The sequence below is a fragment of the Acanthopagrus latus genome, chromosome 8 (genome assembly GCF_904848185.1).
Source record: "Acanthopagrus latus isolate v.2019 chromosome 8, fAcaLat1.1, whole genome shotgun sequence".
In the NCBI taxonomy this organism is placed as follows: Eukaryota; Metazoa; Chordata; class Actinopteri; order Spariformes; family Sparidae; genus Acanthopagrus; species Acanthopagrus latus.
Window position 1 is genome coordinate 19,665,553 of NC_051046.1, and position 21,979 is coordinate 19,687,531.

Sequence of the window (21,979 nt, forward strand, 5' to 3'; positions counted from 1 at the left end):
CAGTGACTACTACAGTCTAAGCCTTTGAAGGTTTTTTTTTTTTTTTTTTTTTGTGAAATATCAGCCTTATACAACGGCTAATAAAGAATTTGTTTAGCCTACTTTGGTGTGCAGATGAATCATTGTAATATAATGCGTGCCTATAGCTGTAACCCCAGTGCTAATCCTTCCGCAGAAAATCAATTTTTTGCAAAGGCTTTCGGCTGCCCTCAGGAAGACAACGCACAGAACTAGTCAAACCAGCGATCAGAATCAAACAGACTAAAATCAGACGGAGCATGGCGCACAACCCAGCAACAAGTCGCTGCCAGGGTTGAGAACATGCCATTTCATTCTCGTCAGCCCTCTTAAAAAGACAAACATGATATAATTAGGATGATTAAGATGCGCAGAGACTAAAGGCCAACAGTGTTAACATAGCTGGAGATAATAAAAGGATTAGGGGTGACTCACTTAGAGGAAGCTAATGGCATTTTGAAATAGAAAAACAGGAATTCATTAGGCGAGCGTGATTGACAGCTGAATACCTGAGTTGAACAGCACGGAGAAGCAAAAAAAAAAAAAAAACACAAGTGGTGAATACATTTGCTCCACAAGCCTGTCCTGGAGGGGAAGACCTGAAAAAAGTCACTTCAAGTGTCACATAAGCCAGGAGGAGAGAGGACGAAAGGAAGAAAAATACAAAAAAGAAAAAGAAAAAACGCACCTTTAGGAAAAAGAGAGAGCAGATCTGCAGTGAGCAGATGAGCACTGACCCAATCTGACCCACTTCTCCCTGATTTATGGTTTATGGTCCCCCAGCAGACACAGCTTTGTTCTGGGGGGTCATAAATCTCCCGCACCTCAGAGCCGATCAGCTGACCCTCCGATCCTGGCAGCACCCCTCCCCCCTCCCTCCCCCGCACGGTGCCGTCCGCCGGATCTCTCAACACAGGGCGGGAATCAGCCGAGCCACAAGCGCAAGGCAGTTAATCACCGCGCGCAGACAATGGCGTGAAATAGAGCCAAGCCGGCCGGGCAGGGCGATCCATCGCAGCCGCTAAAGCACTCAGACGGGACGGCCGAGGTTTACCTGTGCGGTAACCTCTGCTCCGAAGCGCGGGGAGCGTTGTCCTGAGGGTGAAATCAAGTTCTCACTGCTCCAGCGGGAGTGAGGAGAGCTGCGATGACACCTCGGTGGAATGAAAACGCAAACATGACACGATGACACGGTTTTGCATTCACGCCTGCGGGCATGTTAAAATAAAGAAAGAAAACGGAAACAAAAAAAAAACAAAACAAAACAACAAGACTAATTATGAGGCACATTAACTAATTGGCGCGGCTAACAGAGAGCAGATGAGAAGTTGGATCAGGCAGACAGGGAGACCACCGCGCACTGCAGCCCGGCTCAGCTCCGCTCCGCTCAGCAGGTGAGCTGCTGCAGCGTGGAGTGAGTTGTTTTGGTCTGGATCGGGCATGGTGACACGTCTGCGCGAGAGGACGGCGAGGACGGACAGACTCAGGAGCGGACAAGTGTGTGTGTGTGTGTGTGTGTGTGTGTGTGTGTGTGTGTGTGTGTGTGTGTGTGTGTGTGTGTGTGTGTGTGTGTGGTGGGGGGGGGTTAATTTGAAATGGAGGAGAGGAACAGCGTGAGAGATGTTCCGCGGCTAGAGAGGAGTCGCATGCGCCTCCACTAAAGACGTCAGCCCGAGCGGCACGCGGGAGGGCGCGAGTCAAACTGCGAGTCAGAGTGGTGGAGGAAAGCAGAGCCGTCATTAACAAACAAACAAGCAAAAAATAAATGAATAAAATAAAAATAAAAATAGTAATAAGCGCACTCACCGGTCTAAAGCACGTGAACGCATCTCCGCGCTCAGCTCAGCTCCTGTCACAGTGTGTGTGCGCCGGGAGGGAGCTGTGCTGATGCTCTGCGCACGCCACCGGTCTAAATGATCTCCATGACTCATGCGGGAGCAGATAATTGGCTCTCTGAAAAGTGGGATAAACACTCATAGTACAGGCGCTGAGTAGCCTGTCGATGAGGATGTCTTGTGGGTTTTTTTTTGTTTTTTTTGTCTTCCCACTCCCGCGCATGGATATTCTTTCTCTCCCTTTCTCTCCCTCCTCCTCCTCTTCACTCTTTCGATGGCTCTCAGGAGACCCCCCGCCCCCACCTCCTCCTCCTCCTCTCCTCGCCTCCCTTGCAACCCCACCACCACCTCCCCCCTTTTCATCCTTCACCCCCTCCCAAAAGCACAACTCTCCTGGCCAAGGTGTCACTGACTTGTTCCTGCTCAACCCAGCCTTTTCATTAACCCCCCTCCCCCCCCCCAACACACACACACACACACACACTTTCCCCCTGTCTTAAAGGAGCAATGTATTCAGGGTCCCCCCCCCCCCCCATCCTCCCCTCACAAAGTGTATCATGATGAGAAGTGTTGGGCAAAACTAATTACAGTTTAGGGTCGGAGCACTGGGACAGACCTCAATAATTCATGAGCTCAATTGAAGGGGTGACGGCAGATGTGTACCCGAAGAAGCGAAGCTGAATTAGATTCTCTTGGAGACACCGTGCTGGCATCGCTCGTGCCGTGTGTGTTTGTATCTGGGGATAGAGGTGGCCAGAAAAACAGGATATTAAGTAATCACTGATCGATCCCTCTCAACGACACATCAACAGGTCTGTCTGTGGAGCAGCTCCAGGTACGTGCCTCACCAACAGGTTAACAGGTTAAGATTTTTTTTCTTTTTCTTTCTTTCTTTTTTTTTTTTTTTTAAGAAAAGGGACTATTAGGTTAGTCAAATAGAGTCAGGATCTGGCCAAAAGCTCTGGTTTCAAGGTCATGTATCACCAGCGGAATACTTTAATAACGGTAATGCCTGCATTTTGGCTTTGAGTTCTGAGAGCCTGAAATTTCTGAGTCATTGGATCATTAAAACATCCTTTCAGCCCAGAGATACAGTATGCACTCTTATGTTGCAGACAGTGCAAATCCTGTAATTATTTCCCGCAGAAATCCCAGTGTAACCAACTGATATTAGAAAAAGATCTCTTTGCTCTGCCGCCTGCAACTCTTTCCGTTTCTGGGAGAATTTAATAAATTCAGACCGACTCCGCAATCTTGCTGGATAGTGATGCCACAGTCACAGTAGGCGGCAGAATGGGTGGCACAGGGTGCTCGAGCCAAAACACCACTGTCATTTACTCCGTATTTAAACCCGCAGTCAGAAACTCTGTGCTTTAGATGGCTATTTCTATACAGTTACAGAAGTTTTTCTTAATGATTTCTTAATAATCAGATTCTGACTCATCCAAGTATGATAGGTGATAAAAAAAAAATACAAATATGTTTATGACAGAGAGCTGAGGATCAATTGAGGAGTCTCCACACTGCAGTTATTGTACTTACATAGCTGTTAACAACCTCATTCCCGTACATCCAAAATTAGCATCATGCTATCCAAAGAAATGCACACGAATACCAGATCAAGACCTTTACATCAGGAGAGCCATCCCTTGTGTCCAGAGGAGCTGCCAGAAGCAACAAAATAAAAGTTGCTTGTAGCCGCCTTAAAGGGGCTGTCTGTAACAACTGTTACTGCTGGACTGTGGATTTCTTTTACTCAGCAGTCGAAAATACAAAATCTCGAGTGCCACTATTCAGCACTGTTAACAAAACTAACAACAGGCCTCCGCCATGACATGCTTTAAGTTACAAAACATGAAGAAGTAGGGCATCTTTTCTCATCTAAAGAAAACGTTGAAGTCACGAGCACTGAAGTGCATTCCTTCTCAAGTTTAAACTGGCCATTTTCATGAATTTTAACTAATATGAACATCAGCGCACCACTACAGCAAGAAAGCGAGCCCATGCAATTCTATTTGTGATGTTCATTGTGATGTTTGACAGCGATGGACTGTCAAACACTCGCTCTTTGGGCTGACAACTTGGGTTCGGTTGCCAACCCAAAAGCGACCTGGGTACGAAACCCAGCAATCAACTACCTTACTCCAGGGAGTTACATGTTGCTTCAGATCATCATCCATTTATGCAAACTTCTGAATACAGTTCCTACTTCAACTTTTCCAGACATCCAGTTAATCAGTTTCTTCCAGCACTAATCTCCAGACCTGCATACGCTGTCTGAACACCTGTGTTGCCTGAAATTCCAGTGATGAATTAGCGACGACAATGAACAGCTTCAGTCGCAGGTGCATCAACTGGGCTATTTGAATTTTCCTTCCCAGGGCGCCTTGTACAAATGCTGACTTTCGGAGTTTGCACTTTTGTCAATCTGAGTTTTCAGCAAGCCGAATTTTACGGCTCACTGAGAACTGTTAACTGCGGGGCTGTGGAGGAGTAAATATCAGCAGAGACAGCCTCATATTCGGGCGTTTATTGGTAATCCTGGTGACTCCATCAGGGGAAACAATTGGGAGCAATTATTCATGAAGGTTTCATTGTTTACTGGAGTCTGTTAGGGTTTGATGTACTGCTTTGTACGCCGCTCTGCTGCTCTACATTTGCCACCTGCACATACTGGTGGGGTTTCTATACAAATCATGTTAGCTGACAGTTCAAACAATGAGCCAGCCCACAAATAATAATAATAAAAAAACCTGCCTGGACAATCAGAACTATACATTTCAATACATACAAGTGTGAGGTGGTAAAGCTTCATTTTTAAAGACAAAGCTCCAATATCGCTGGAACAAATCGTGACTTCTTTTTTTTTTTTTTTTTTTTCCGAACAGAGGCTTCAGAAAACAAAACTCTTTGATGAGAAATAAAAAAATAAATCGAGCAAGCAGGCAGCCGCAGTCGCCTTCAGGTCCACATCTGTAATGTCAACCTTAGCGCACCTCCTCTTGCTGATCAAAGCTACTTCGTGCCAACATCAGCAGCTGGTGGGAATGTAAAAAAAAAAAAAAAGAAATGGAATGGAATGGAATGGCAATATGGCATGGTTATGCAATCTTTTTTTTTTAAACAGCCCTATACCCCTTCCTCTAAACAAACACAGCTTGCCTTTGGTCTTTATTTCACTGTCATTGATGCATATTTCATGAGGGAATTCACTGTCTTCCTTTGATTCTTTGGCACTTTGGTGCTGCTGTCTAGCAATCCATTAGCTCCCATTATCATCTCTGCGGTCCTAATTACTGACAAGAAGAAGACACATACAACTCTAACGTACTGGATGTAATAGCTCAGACCCCCTCCAATGCAGAATTTTAACAGGTAGGACAAAAAGTGTAATCAGGACTGCGCGTTTGAGTGGGCAGACAATTTATTGTTTGGTTTCTGAACTGTCAGAAAACAGTGAAAAAAATGCCTGAAAAGTGTAGCAGAGGCAGAATAAACATCTTCAGATTGGTTGTTTAGTCTAAAGTCAGAAATTTGATTTGATTTGATTTTATGTGTATTTGTCCCGTAAGGAAATTTGCCTTCACTGACAATACATTACATATCACATTAATACTGTGTGTATTAATTTTACACTGATGTAAAAGAGAGAAAAGCAGCAGGAGTTTGGCGTGGTTAATGACACACATGAAATGCAAGTCAAATGGCATGCAATCTGCAAAGCATTATTGGATGTAAATGTAGTGGAGCGGAACTTCAAAGCAGCAGAAAATGGAAGTACTAAGTTAAGCACAATACAAGTACTTCAAAACTGTACTTAAGTGCAGTACTTGAGTAAATGTACTTTGCATTCCATCTCTGCCCCGAACAGACCAGAAAACAATGAAGAAAGAAACAATGAAATCCGCTTGTTCATCAACATGCAGACACTGCCCTTATTAAGCAGATCCGGTACCAGCCAGACATTAACGACCCACATTAAACAGTTTCCTAATCAATGACATTATAAAACTCTGTTTCCACTCTCAGCCACGACGGCATTTAGCACCACAGAATCCCTTGGCCTCACATTACCGCGGATGAAAATGATCCCTGTGAGTTCCAGATAGTGCAGTGTACAGATTTTAAATTTGGAGAAGAAAAAGGCTGCGGATCAGTCAAGTCACAGCGCAGATACTGTACACTGAGCGGGGATATCAGCACGGATATCAGGAGAGAGGCATCTCTAATTTTTTTTGGTGACAAGCCGAGCAAATTGATTTAATTTTATCTCTCAAGATTTTAAGGTATTGTCGTCTGAAATGTCTGTCTCCACAGCAATACAAAGGAGACAAAAAGGAATTTAATTTGTGCTCCTCAAAGCTAAGAAATGTAGCATTTTAAAAACTCTTTGTCAATTGATTTTAATAGGAACTGTTTCAGTGGTAAAGCATTTCAAATGACGACCGTCACCATCATCTCCATTGTATTGTGATGGAGGCAGAGATCACTGAGAGGGAGATCTTAAAATCTCAGCACATAAAACCAAAAAATGTCTTCACGGGTAGACTCCACTTGTAAAATAATGTGTTTCTTTCTTTTCTTTGCTTCTTTCTTTGTTTCTTCACAAGTGCACTGCACCCAACCAGCCCTGCTGGGTCAGAGGACTACACAGCAACAAATTATGAACTGTATTCCACACAAAACCATAAAAAAATTTTAAGAACAGAAGTGCTGTGTGTCTTCGCGGGCTGACCTCAGCAAGTGCAACCCTACTTAGCTACTAATGGGCAGAAAGTCACATTATGCTAAATGAGCAGCAGAGGGAGAGACGCTGAAGGAAATGGCCGTAGTGATGGAAGCAAAGCGCACTTCAGTGACAGTAACATCTTTCCACTTCAAAACACAAGGAGACTTAATGTTGCTGTATGGGCTCTGAACTTTTTTCCCTGTTATGGACAGCTGAGTGTTCTCATTTAAACCCCTTAAAAGCTCAGTTCTGCAACAGTTCTATTTCTGGTTCTGAATACAAGATCTGTGGTTTAAAAAAAAAACAAAAAAAACGGACACCTTTAACATATATTCATGGGTTTGAATAATGTTCTCAAGGTCTATCAGTGTATCAACATTTTCAATACAAGATGCCATTCATAACATGCTGAGGGTTCACACTCTGACTTGATGACGTGATATTAAATACCTGACAGGCATAAAGGTGACACGAACAGCCAAGGTAACAATCACTCCACATAAAAGACTTCGGTGCTATAATATTAATGAACTATTCAGTTTGTTGGATGAATGACTGTACGGACTGGATGGTCTACAATCCTCTCTCTGACAGCTGAAAACTAAACCTCCACCACACACGAGGTTCACACATGTGAAGCGTTGGAACAAAGTTAAAGCTTTGAGCCTTTGGTACAAAGAATTTCCCCTTAAAAGTGTTTTGAATGTGGTTTTGAAACCCTCTCAAAGGAAATCAGAATGAGGAGCTAAATCAAACACTGGGGGTAAAAGGGAATTGTTAAAGCATAGATGAATCGCAAGAGGAAGTGCAGTGGTTAAAATACCCCCAGCAGCTACAGTTTCATCTATTGTCATACTGGCAATTTTTTAAAAAGTTTTTATTCTAGTGGCCAAAATGGCTGTTAAGTTAAAATACGTAATGTTCCGGACACACATGTAAAATGTCATTACACCAAGCTATTTAAATTACCTTCAGGTCGCGAAGAACATACAAATGTAAATGCTTCTTTAAACTTCATCCATTGAAACTTAAATGTCTCAGAGGTTCAGAGTCATGCTTCAGGCTCCCACTTTGTCTTTCTTAGTTCACTTTTCTTCCCATAAACAAACATTTAACCAAACATCTGAAACTATTTAACAAGACCTACAGGCTGTTTCCTAAAAAAAAAAAAAAAAAAGAAAAAAAAAAGTGTGATTGAATAACCCTTTTTTCTTTTTTTATTTCAAGTATAAACGTGGACATAAACCGCTCTCTGCAATATCTGCTACAAAGTAACCACAGATCTGGCCCGTTTTCACTCCCAGTGCTTCAAATGCAGCAGACTTGTCAGTGGGCCTGAGCTTCAAAGTGTGATGCTGTAGGTACCCCTCTAGCATCACTGCTTGAAGTGCCCCTCTAGTGCAGTCGTATACAGAGCGAGAAAAAGTCTGAGTCAGAGGGTGGTCAGGCTGGTCAGATGGGTCATACATTGAAATATCCCCCTGGAGACGTCCAGAGCGTGGTCAAGAGTTGAGAGTGATTTATTTTAAAGTGAAGATTCTTAAGTAAGTCAGCATACTCAGAAAGGGCATATCTTATGTTGAATACGTTACGCCATTTCCTATCGCTTATGAGCTCTTAATAAACCAAGTACTGTTGTAGCCCAAACATAACCAAGTATTTTTGGTGCCTAATGAAACCATGACCGTTTCACAACATTAGTATGAGTCCAAAGGTCGTAATGTGTCAAAAAATATGATCTGTTTCTCAGCAAGCTTCATTTTGAAAGTCTAACCAGACGTTGTATATAATGCGTTAGGATCAACACTAACGCCCGACCCTAACCTTAACCAAACAGTTTTGGTGCCTAACCCTACCCTAGCAACAACCATACCGTAATGATGATAACAGTCCTGAAGTCTTACTAGTTCATAGTACCTGACCTTTTTGTCAGCAAGCTTTATTTTGAGGGTCTAACCATGTGACACATTATTGCTAATGCTACACTGACCATAGAGGGGCAGACAGAGCATCATCATGAGATTAAGGACACTTACCAAGCTGCTGCTGTATTTGACAATGTTGGAGTGAGAACGCATTGCCAGATTACTGTCATCAGTAACCCGAGTTAAAGGCACAAATCTGTACGTAAGGCATTGTGCATGTTGAATAATTGATTGCTATTTATGAATAAAATGTGTCGATATGGACCAATCTGTTTCATTATTGTGTAGCTGACTGTAAACTGATGGTAAAAAGATATACTTCTTAAACCCTAAGGGTGTAAGAAAACATTGATCCACTTTATTTACTGTATCGCGCCATAAAGAAGCTATTCAATTTTGTGTTACCCCCTAACTCAAATTTACCTACTCCTCAGCATTACTGACAGTCTGTAGAAAGCTTGACAGTTTAATACATGACAAACAACAACAAAAACCAATCCATAGAATCACGCTGTCTCTCAGCACAATCATGAATATATCTTGTGGGGTTTGACAGAGACGTTGGCTGATAATAGAGACTGATGGCAGTTACGTGTTTCTTAATGCACCATAATGGCCCAGTTATGTGAATGTGGAGGCAAAATCGGACGAAAATGGACCTTGCGGAATCTGCAAATCGCAGAGAAATTGTTTTCACAAATACAGAATTCACGAATGATGAGTTTCTGCTGGATTCTCCGGATCACCTCAGTTTCAAAGTTCCTGCTGTAGAAGTAGCTGCACAAACTTCGACAACAGATGCTGGCATTCAAGGTGAACTTGATCAAAACACGCTGGGCGCCTGACTTCAACTGGTTCTGTCTTCCTGGAGTAGAAGCCAAACATTAAATCGAGCAGCATATGGGCTGAATATTATACCAAACGCAAGAGACCCCTCCTCTTCCCCCTCTTATTAAACATGATATTCAGGCTTACCATCACGATGCTCACTGAACCAGCTAAGCGCTTGACAGCGACATCAATGCATCTCCAAGTGTATGAATATACAGTCTGGATTCATGCCTGGAGTGTTTCAACTCCTTCCTCAGACGAACTTGGCATCGGCGCTAAACATGCTGTAAGTGCGGTCCATTCTTCCACTCATTCAGCTGAGCAGGAAGTCAGTCAGTAACTCAGTCATTCAGCCGTCGAGGCATTAAAGATTTCTCCTCGCAGCAGCTGAGCATAGACTGGAGGTCAGGCGCAGTATCTCCGAAGCAGCCTTCATTCCCTGCCTCTTACGCCCCGCATCCTCCGTGTCACGGCAAAAACTCAGCGGCCGCGCAATAGATTCCAGCTGCCCAGACATTCATGACCCGCACCACCTCAGATAATCAACACGGCAGGACACTGGGGGGAAAGAGTGTGGTCAAGAGGCAGGCCGACAATTATTTGTGGCATTTGTCTAACCTTTCACGGAGAAATCAAGTGAGTGGCTTCCCAGACTACCTGAGTGGATCCTGTTGCAACCAGCGTTGTCTCTAAGCAGCTCCAAGTTCAGTGCATCTCGGGCTGAGAGAAAATTGCTCTTTTTAAATTCAATTTAAAGTCTCAACTTTTTTGTTTCTATAAGCAGCTGAAGAGAATCTGCAGATGGGGAGATATTGTTTCAGCATTTCTTAAGTGCCGTTTCAATCATTCTATTGTATCCATCTGCGAAACTGACTCTTGAGAACCCTTAACAAGTTGAGCCGGAGATAAGAGTCAAGTTTAAAAGCCGTGCTGATAAAGTTTGAAAGATAAATAAGACCAAAGAAGAAATTACAAGCATGAAGGAGGGACATTTTCATCTTGTCTATAATGCCTGTGTTAACTGTACCAAGGCAGCAGGGAAAAAAAGCCTGCATGTAATTCCATTCAGAAAGTTCTGGAGGATTAGAGGTTTTAAGGTTTATGTTCTGCCTGAGCACACAGGGTAAATGGAAGCCTCTCCTTTCTTTTGAGGAAAATGACTTGATTTAAATGACTTGTACAGTATGAATGAATTCAAAAAAGTGTGACTCATTTTAAGTGTTTTCCCCTTTTTTTTTTAGCTGGGAAGGATGAAGTACCCAGGCCTTTTTCTCAGCACCAGCCTGGTGAACAGCCTACCAAACATTCACAACTGTGATCTGTCCAGTATCAGCATGTCTAGGCAACACAGCTTAACCCTGTAAGTACTTGAAAGGGTGGCTGTAATTCTAATCAAAGTCTCTGTGTCCACTGGACTCATGGTTCAAATTGCCACTGACTTTCAGTCAATCAACCAGTCTTTACTTGCACATGCCCAGTTCACAATGAAAGTCATCTCATGACACTTTCCAATTTAAGCTGATCTAGACCATACTTCTTGATGTGCCTTTACACACCTGATTTCTCTATTTTGCAGAACTGGCTCACTTTTCCTCAGCGTAGAAATCTTATGTGAATGTGTGTAAATTCTACGGCACGGCTGGTATGTATTGAGAGATATATCAGCAGATATATCAGCAGGGATTCCCATACATAAATGTATTTGTCGCAGCCAACCGCAATATCCACATTGGCCGCCACATATTGATTTTCCATTTTTGAGCTATGCAGCACGCTCTCTCTATCTCAAATACAAACGACATAGGCATGTTCAGGCTATGAGCCCAAATCCAGTTTTTGGCATATCAAGATTGTATCCAGATTGAGTTTATGATTTTTGCAAATCAGATCCATTACTTGTTTGGAGGAGGTGTGAAATGTGATTAGAATCTGATTTCTGCAGATGTGTCTCAGTCCGAACACTCTGGCTGCTCATATCGGATTTCTTTTGTGTCACTCCGCACGACTCACAACGGCAACATCAAATCCAGAGAGTGTGGGAGAGAACAGAGAGAACAACCGTCTGTGGAGATACGCTGTGAGAGATAAATCAGATTTGCCTGCTTTGTATACGCAGCCATAGTGTTTCCCCACACATAGACTTTACTAGGGCAGAACTAAAGTATATCTGGGGAACCATTTTAGCATTCCCTTTATTTAATTTGTACTTCAGTGTGGTGGTGGTGGTTCAGATTAATTCCATAGGCTGCAAGATTAAAAACAAGCTTCCTTCACTCGGGGGTTTGCCTTCACAGGTCAAAACACAAAACAAAAAATCCACAATGCGCTGTGCTTTATTTGTGCAAACCTAGTCAAACTAAAGGGCTACGGGTAGCCCAGTCCTTCCCTCGCTTTAACATACGTCAAAACCAGCTCTTGGCTAATCAAGCCATAGCTGTTAAGATGGAAGAAGGCTTGTTTAGCTGGCTAGCTCTATGCTAGCCTATTGTATATGGCTTTTAAATATGGTAACTCCACAACTTTCTCAGTTTAGGACTAATGTTAATGTTACTCTTTTGCCTGAGAAATGTGTCATTTAATACCAAATGGAGTGATGCAACCATGGTTGGCTTTCCTCAGAAGAAGCCGACTCCCCAGCAAGCGACTGCCATCACTGCATCAGTCCTAACCATGCTGGTCATGAGAACAATGTCCATGGATGATGGTGAATGATTTCAAGATAAGGCAGTCCAACCCTCAATACACTCTTTGATCCTGAACTCATTTCACTCACTTGATAGGAATGAAATACGAAATAACCCTTCCAAAAGTGCAAGTGTTTAACTCTGTCACACACACACACACACACACACACACACACACACACACACACACACACACACACACACACACACACACACACTACTGTACCGTATATACTGTATGGGTCTTTGCACTAGAAAATGTGATGTATTTAAAAAGGTGAAGGAGACCATTAAGGAAGCCCAAAGCTCCCCCACGCTGACAGCTGATGTGTGGAATAGTCATGCAACAAAGGCACACCTGGGTGTTTCCTGCCATTTCATCACTGAAGATTGGTAGATTGAGGAGAGGCATTCAGGTGCAAACACACTGACATGGCTGGAGGAGGTGGAAGCATATTCGACATCTTGCCTGCCAAAATGAATGCAGTAGTTCACTCCAACGGGTCCAATATGGTGGCAGCAATGTGACTGTTGGAAGGCAAACATGGTTGGGCCTCTCCCCGCTGCACTGGGCACACACTCCAGCTCACAGTTAACAGTGCCCTTCAAAGAGCACACCAACAACAGAGATGAAGAGGGCTGCAAGAAACTTAGTAGAACACTTCAGGAGAGGTGAGCTGTCCAATACCACAACACTGAACGATTCAATTCTAGATGGGACAGTAAATACTACATGGTAGAGAGACTCCTGGAACAGCGCTGGCCAGTTACTGCCACTATCTGGTTCTGATTTTACTCCAAGGGCCAAACACTACTCTGCCTGAAGCCAGATCAGTGGGTGCTGTGTAAAGAGCTGACACAGGGGTTAGAGCCTTTTGAATGTGCTATCCTTTACCTTAATAGACAGGAGTGCACAACCATTTCATGTCTTCAGCAGCTGGTCAAAGGGCTGCAGCGGTCCGTACAGCAAACCCTTTGTTTTGAGAAGAGCCCTTGAAAAACATTTTTTTTGGCCAGTGCAGGATAACCAAGAGGTGGGGGAGTCTGAACATCATCTCGGCAGAGAGACACAACCCAGTTGTTCTTTCAGCTGCCACTGAACTGAGATTCAGAAAGCTGACGTTTATGGCAGCTGAAGACGGCACAAGGGACAGCTGAAGTCCTTGTTATCAAAGAAGCAAAGGAGGAGACTGGGATACATGGGTGCGAACAACAGCCGAGTAACGTCAGTGGTCCAGGCAGAGCACCAGCTAACCTCCTTCAGTCTGACACAGACCGTCTCAATGAGGAGGCAAAAGAGGACATAAAGATCCAACTGGTGAGAAATCAAGTTCATATAAACTTTGCAGAGCCAGCAATACCCAAAAAGCAGGACCCTCCCAGATGGTGGAGGGGAAACGAGGGCATTTTCCCACACTACGAAAGCTGGCAAGATCTTTTCTGTGCGTTCCAGCAACGTCCACCCCGTCAGAGCGTATATTCTCTGCAGCGGGGAATATCTGCTCTCAGAAGAGAGCCAGCCTCTCGCGAGACCGTGTGGAGATGCTGAACCTTCCTCTATATGCAACACTGTGTAAACTACAGAAGGCCCAGAGCACACAATGCACTCTTCTGTCCTCGCCATCTTGTTTACTTCTTTTAAATTTAGATGTAGGATTGTTTGGATTTATTTGATAAAGAGAAGATTGCTGTGGGTTTGTTACATTTTATTGCTGCCTGTCCTTGGTTTTAAATTCTGACAGAAAAAAAAAATGATGTTTTTATTCATCTCTTGTATCAGCAGCAAAGTGAAATCGAAAAACATACTTTTGAAGGAAGAATGAATCTGTTGTCTTTATTGTTTGACAGCACATGCCTAAAACAACCCTGAGATACATTTAAACGCTGATAGCTAAACAAGAGCCATTGATTCATTTTGCGAGAGCCTGGCTAGTCAAATACGACAAGAAAATATATTGTTTATATTTTGGCCACTATCTTACTCCTTAGAAAGTTAAACCTGTGTATAAACACGCTGCAGAGAACGAGGAGCGATTGTGACTTTTACATAACTCAAAAGGACCTCAGCCCCCCCCCCCCCAAAAAAAAAACTAAAAAAACATATTGATCCCATTTTTGTTATACATGGTTTCCTCCAAGAATATCTCCATATACATTTTTTTGGGTCCTGGAAACAAATGAGTCTTTCTGACTCAGGGCCTCACGTCTACTGTGCAAATCACAAACTACCATCAGCACAACAGCGACTTTTCCACAGGCCACAGACAATCTTACTGACTCGTGTCCCTCTTTTGCAATCAGTCAGTCAGTGAAAAGGAATTCATCCCAGTTAACAGCGGTTTCACAGGGGCGCTCTGGTAACAAGCCGAGGCTCGTGGTGGAAGCCTCGCCCCTCGGTGACCCCTAATGAGCCGGCAGCCTCCTGCCAGAGGAAGCCCGAGCCGCTGCACTTGTAATGAGCTGCTGTTTTGCTACAGGCCTCTCAGATGAGCCATGGAGCTGTCATTCGCACCGCAGATGATGCAATCCTTTGGCAGCTGTAAGGACAATGCACGCCTTCGGTGATGCGTTAACTGTTCAAATGTTTTCATCTGGCGTTCAAAAAGCAAAATCATTTCAGATGTTCTTTTCATATTTGTTTTTTTTTTTTGTTGTTGTTGGTTTTCCATCACAGTTTGGAGAGAGGCCGTTTACAGTTCACGCACTGAGTCAACAAAGAAAAAAAAAAAAAAAGCTCATTTGCAGTTCAGATGCCTTGTTTGGGTCTAACAGCTGCTTTAGTGATGTTCACAGAACTGGAGCCTGTCAGGTGCTGAGGACGCAAGCAGTATTTGTTCACCATGAAGTGGCAACAAACGAATATATTCACTATCGGCTGACCTGCTGAATGGCTCTTCAACATTCCTTCATTTAGACTGTAAGAAATGAAACATAAATAGAGAGGGGGGACTCTGATCAAGTTTGACATTTCCCAAATTGCCTGCTGCTTGTCCAGGACCCAGGGGCTAAAAATGTATGACATTAAACAGAGAAAAAGCAGCAAATCCTCGCATTTGTACAGTGAATATCCTTGACATTTCCACTGTGTTTTTGAATTCATTGAAAAAGGCGGATTAGTTTTTTTCTGTCAGTTTTCCAGACATTCATTAATTTCAGCCCATGGAAACACATGTGTCGTTTTGCCTGATGCTGCCAGACGCTATTAATGCAGACTTATATCACTTAGTTTGAAATCTTGACCTTAGCAGCCATATGTATTCATTTGACTGTGACTTCTAAAGCAAGGGTTTAATGTAGATAAGCAAAACCTCCTGCTGTCTCACGCCCTTCAATGGTCCCAGTCTATAATGTTCTTAAAGACTGAGTTAGATCTGAACTCCTTGCTCTGATTCCTTCCTGTTGTTGCCAGGTTGGGGGAGAAATTGGATGCATGCTCTCGCAGTGTGACTTATTGGGTTTGCGATGTTATCAGACACGCAGCCCCACATGCTGTGACGCCCGCGCTGCGCTGCGCCGCGCTGCGCCGCGCTGCGCACTGAGGGAGGCTGCAACGTGCCAACAAACTTCTGACTTGGGCTCCGTGTAGGTCACACGCGTCGCAGAGCCCGACAGGAACCAGAACTACAGTGGCGCTGTAGTTATCAGCCCGACCACGTGGCCCTTACCTGCGAGTCCCTCTGTCAGAGCAGCCCCGCTATCACAGAAGCATCCGCCCGGCTCGGCACTCACCTCCACGTCAGGAGACGCCGCGGGGGTCCAAACGCAGGTGTCAGCGGTCAGGGTGGGGTATCTGAAGAGGTGCCTTTTCCCTCTTCCTCCCTCTCGTTCCCTGATGCGTAGACTGGCTCGGACACCGGCTCCGAAGCGCTTCGCGATCCCGAGCGACGGAGCCCGGGCAGGCGGGCAGGCACCGCTGGAAATGTCTGCAGCGGATGATGCACGTCCGCGCGCGATCTGTCCTCCTCCCTCCCTCCCTCCCTCCCGCGTCTTGATTGTCTTTTACCTTCAGCTCTTATCTCATCAAAGACAAACTTTGATAATTTCACGGGGCATTTGTAGCTGTCGAAATAGCTGCCACATCCCTAAGGTGCCGTGACTGTGGATGTTGCGCTCCGGTCTGCTCTCTCCTCTGCTCCTCCCGGCGGCGGCAGGCGGACAGGAGGGCGGTGCGTCTGGATTCGTGCGCTCCAGCGGTGCATGCGTGGCACGGACGGCCAGATCCCTGGATTCACCTGTCATCACAAGACAAAGTGCATCCTATTTAAAATACAAGCCAAGAGGAGTCCGGCTCTAGGGTTGTAACCCCCGCACCCAGGGGCGCAGATACAAATTTAGGGGAGCCCATTTTTGCTCTGAGAGGGGTGCACATTTATCCAAGGCTCCCCTCTGGGAGGAGATTCCAGAGAGAGAGAGAGAAAAAAAAAAATAAGCAATTAGTTATAGAAACTCTGTAGATGTTTTAGGATGCTTTGGGTGTGGAGGAAGTCACTGATAAATTCTGTAAAGTTCAAGCATAGCTGCCCAAACTTTTATGACAAAAAATCAATCCAGACCTAATAGAGGTCTGGAGAACTTAATAGAGGTTTCATCCCATGGAGCCTTTCAAAGGCTTTTGTTGCCTCTCTGTACTGTTGAAGGGGAGATAACAGGGAGGAGGAAATTGAACCAACTTTCATTTTGACAGGGGCCTCTTAGAAACCCTCTCCAAGACCCAGACCCCAGATTAAGGAGCCTCATCCTGAACCATTATTCCCGTGGCTCTTCTATTCTGAGAGAGACTCGGACCGAAAGACAACCCGTTTCTCATAAATAACCGAAAAATTGAAATTAGACACAATGAAGACCATACAAAACCTGTAATGGAAGGTAATTAGGTATAGGCCTAAGCAGAGTTTGACATTTGACCAAGTGCTACACACACACTCTAACTAGTGCGTGGTGTGTTACGCATACAGTAACAGGAAACTTACAACAAGGCATAAACTAGTTTTTGCCAAAGGGCTTACGTAGGGTGTTTGTCCTTCACACATGAGCATAAACAGTTCAGGTGCACTCGCAAACGTTAAATTAAAGTTTGTCAAAAGTGAGATATCAATTTGTTTAGGTCTGTAATGTCATACTGTTAGGCTCTTTTTATTCTCCACGTACCCTTTGAAAGCATTTAACGTGGGCGTGAACATGAAATTGAAACCTGAAATATGCAGACTCCCTCACAGATCACTGCTCACTGTGTAACAGGAAGATAGGTAGCTGGATCACCGGCTGACTGCGAAAGAGAGGACTCACACTGAACGTCATGCGTCACCGTCAGCCGTCACGTCAGTCACTGACTGCTGTAAAATGGATTTAATTGCAAAACCAAACGCGATGGAATTCAGATTTATTTCTGACAATCATTTTATGGTCTATAGGCTCACCTAAAATGTTTTTATATATGTAAAAAATATGTTAACTGGATATAGTCTAGACCCAATGGACTGATATTTTTTCACCCCCTTTGAATCCAAAGTCTGTGTGTTTAAGTAATATGTTATATAAATAAGTATACCTGTAACTTCCTTTATTTAATTCCCATAGTTGCTTTTTAGCCTACTTTGCAGATAAGGATGTACACAGATTGCAACCAACATGACGTAACATTCATAAAATCATCTCCGTCACGACCAGCTACTGCACAGCATCAAATGCTGCACAGTCATCCATTAATGTACTTTATGCACATTGTATAAAAGCCCCATTTTGTGTAATGGGTCCATTTTTTTTCACGTTATGACACTTTGTTTCTCAGGCCTTGATATATATATATATATATATATATATATATATATATATATATATATATATATATATATATATATATATATATATATAGCCTACTTTGCAGATATATATATATATATATATATATATATATATATATATATATATATATATATATATATATATATATATATATATATATATATACTTTTTTTTTTTTTTTTTTGCTTAAACCTGCAACAACTTCTGCTGAGAGCCACGAGACAGATTCAAAACAGTAAACCTGTGGGCTGTGAAACAAAACAAAAGAATGAGTTGAGGCCAAAGAGCTGTATAGAGCCCAGGAAAACTGCACAGTCAGATAATAATCCTTGTGTAATGTGAACAGGTTCACATTTAATCCATCATTTATGTAAACATATTGATTAGTGGAGCTCTGGTAGAACTCTCGTTTTGGTATACGTATTTTTGGTTGAGTAAAAAAGGATCGATTTATTCACAAAACACTGCTGATATACACCTTGTAAATTCAATATGCACTTTTCAACTCATGCAAAGTTTATGGGTTTAGAGGCTCCGGAATGGGTGTCTTAAACAAGCTTAACGTATAGAGCATATAGTCACAGCTCTAAGCCTACATAAACCACATTTGATATTGTGAGCATGAGGACCAACATTAATCAGTGAAGAAAGATGCCGCGTGAAAAAGAAAAAAAAAAAAAAAAGCCAGTGTCTGTGTCTAATCATAAGTATCCATGGTGGGCCTATTAAGTCAAGCTTATTAGAAATTTTCAGTGAAAACGACATTGCACCAATGAGCGCAGTCACACAGAGAGAGTACTGTGGATGGCAGCTCGGGCTCCAGTCGAGGTCATATTTGGGCTAAGCTGTTTATATGCATATTCATATCCTAATCACAAATACCCCAGCATACATAATTAAGCTGAATACTTTGGATATTATTATGGAAGGGGAACTCAGTGTGACCACAAAAAAATAACATTAAATAGGAGACCCTGGGTAATATGAGCCTATCCCAGAGCATAATCATGATGGGAGCTTATACCAGATGGGAAATTGTGTTTTCATGCCCCCAATGGAAATGTTGAGCCTCCTGGATAATATTGGGATGTAAATGTGCATAAAAATGCCCTCATTAGAACATGTAGCAGTGTGTCATTGCTGAAATTTTTATTTATTTGTTTTGGTGTTGACGGAACACAAAGCAAACAAGGCAGTTTTGACCACAGTTGTCCTTTGTTTCATAAATCATATGAAGTTGTGAAAGTTTGTGCAGACATGGATATTTGAGCTTTGGGAGAAAAATAATAATCATAATCCTGCTCATTGCCAGCACACATCTGGAGAAGATGGGCCACACTGGTACATTTACTCAAGAACTGCAATTCAGTATAATTTATAGGCCCTCTGAATGGAGCCAGTTTCATATTACTAGATTTCTTCTTCTTTCTTTTATTCTTGCTCCACCAAATATCAAATGAAGGTGCACTTTTATATGTCTGATGACTGCAGTTCTTACTTTGTAGAGGGGTTCAAGTGGCTAAGATAAGACGAACCTAAAACGAGTGTCACTTTGGCAACTGACCATGGTGTAAGCAGGATATTGCCTTTTGAGGTGTCTCTAACCAGGAGTGAATGGTTCTGGCCTCAATGTTGTCCATTAATTCTTCATAATGGACACCGTTCATGCTTTTTCCCTTGCCTGATGTAAATGATGCACTACTCCTATATATATATTTTTTTGTTTCCTTGATACATCTTGTGTTGTTTTACATCTTAAACCTCGAAGGGAACTGTGCTCCATGGTCTTGTCTTTCTCTGATGTTCCCACCTAGTGTTGTATTAGAATAATATCATCATGAATAAAATGTCCAATTGACCAAAAAACTCCCAAAAGCCCCAATTACATTTTGCCAATAAGGTAGGAGAGCCAGTATGTTACCTGTGAGGCAGAACTAGCCACTTGCTGCTTTTTATAAACTGTAATAAATAAAGACAATTCAGTTAATCAACTCAGATCTTCTCTTGTCAGGACTCTAATGGCACAGCAGTAAAAGAACAATGTTCCGAGGGGCTAAAGTGAAAAAATAATTTAAAAATATAAAAATGATGGAGACATGGCTCCTCTGTTCCCAGTGGAAATCACACCCTTGTATTGTGCAAGGTGTATAACAACAAAAACACTCTGATGTGTCCTAAAATAGAAAAGAAGTGAGTCGGTGAAGGAAAAGCTACGATGAGAGGCACTTTGTCGATCAGCCTGATGTATGATCCATCACCTAATATAAAATGAATAGTGTTCTTTTTATGCTTATTTAAAATCTGACTGGATTACAGGACGAAACTCGTCTCCATGCTCAGAAAAAGTATCAAAAACATTTCCAGTCCAGCCGTACATTTAAACCTCCGGAGAGCCCAAACAGATTCTCCTTCCCTGAGGTGTATAAACCTGCCCTCTCTGCTTCGTTTTGTGCCAGAATTATATCAGGTCAGGAGAGAGCTCAGGGGCTGGAGAGGGCTTAGGATAAGTCAGAGTGACAATTAGTGGAATGACACATCTTGACACGTCAGACCTCCAAACAGCCACCGATGAATCATAGCAGGAGGTCCAGAAATAGCCACCGCAGTCTCAGCAGCGGAACAGTGTGTCAACACTGTTTTTGCAACCCAACCTGGAACAGTCTCCTTACTCTCTCAGCGGTAAACAATCAACTGCTGCACATATACACATTTATACTCTTGTATAGCTCTGAAAGAAAATGCAGCATTAGTCTAAAAAAAAAAAAAAATGACAATCAAATGTGTTCACATAAGTTGGCTTAGTGTTGGCTTTAGTAAAGGTTGCACCCAAAGCTAAATCTGAACATGCGCTCGCCTAACCGCTGAAACAAATATAAGGCAATGATTGCACTCACTAGCAAGTAGATTCTGGATGAGATTCATTATTAACAGTGTTTTCTTCAAACTAAAGTCAACTCTTTAGAGAAAACTCCTCCCCGGTACCAGAGATATTAATATATAACATTCTGGATTTTAATTTACTGTACCCCAAATTTAATTTCAGTGTATTCCCATTAATAACTGTATAGAATTATGGATGCTTCCTGATTTGAAAAAGAACATTGTTTTTAATGGCCAACAGGGGCAACTCCACTGGTTTCAAAAAGAAATCTGATTGTGTAGAGTGTGTATTATGTAAGCTTATGACAAAATGACCCTACTTCTCACTTGATTTATTACTTCATAAGACAGTTTCCTAACAGGTTTCTGGTTTCAATCACTAGTTTCAAGTCTTCTCCAACATAGCAGGATGTACATTTTTTAAATTATGGTCCCATTTATAGTTAAATTGATGATAAAGAAGGAAGAGCTTTTGAGCGTTGTGATTTTCAAGCGGCTACCATAGCATGCCCTTGGATTTCATCAGTCAGGACCAATCAAGATATCCTCCCCAGCTCCACCCTCTCTTCTAAATATGAAAACTCTTGGCTCGAAAAACACAAGACAGTGACGGCGGTAATGCCAAACTTAATGATTTAAAATAGCTGTCCACAAGCCAGTGAGTGCTGTCATAGCGTATATACATTTGATGCCAAAAAGAGTTGCAGATGACACTGAATTTGGATGAGAGGATGAGAAAAGATTATTTATCTTAAATCAATCCCTAAATTGGATCTTAACCTTACCACAGGGACCCCATCCAGGTTTCCTGATTTTTTTGACCGTTGTGTTGATATTTACATTAAAAACTTATAATAAATTGAGTCTTGGTTTTCAACAAATGGTCACATGATAAATGTGAGGGATGGCAAATTATTAACAAGAAAGTAACGCAGATACACACATTCTGTTTATTTTGTGTTTATATCATGTATATTTTTTATTCTACCGGGGTTATCTGCTCTTAATCGTTAATTCAAATGAATAATAAATACTCTTATTCTCCTTGTGGCACATTTATTGTATGCAGTGATGTTGTTGTTGATGACTGTTGCTGGTACTGTTGTTAGGGTTAGTGTTATTCCCTCTGCTACCATCCACATTTATTATGTAAGCGGCTGCTGTAAAGGAACAGCAACAGGTTTGTGTGAATGCATAAAATACAAGGCAGATCCCCTGGGTGACCGTCGCACTGCGAGCGTGCCACTTTAGACTGGTGGAAGTAAACAACGAAGG

General features: G+C 42.6%; 1 protein-coding gene across 2 annotated transcripts in view; it reads right to left on the minus strand.

The window, feature by feature from the left end:
• Positions 1 to 15,912, minus strand: part of LOC119025165 (alpha-1,3-mannosyl-glycoprotein 4-beta-N-acetylglucosaminyltransferase C-like) — a 104,636-nt gene extending 88,724 nt beyond the window's left edge. The window contains exon 1 of one of the 2 annotated variants that reach the window (XM_037108569.1): positions 15,752 to 15,912. The gene's annotated coding sequence lies outside the window, so the exon portion shown is untranslated. Of the gene's footprint in view, positions 1 to 1,824; positions 1,955 to 15,751 lie in introns of those variants that run through there. The other variant, XM_037108568.1, reaches the window with a different exon arrangement.
• Between the last annotated feature and the right edge of the window lie 6,067 nt (positions 15,913 to 21,979).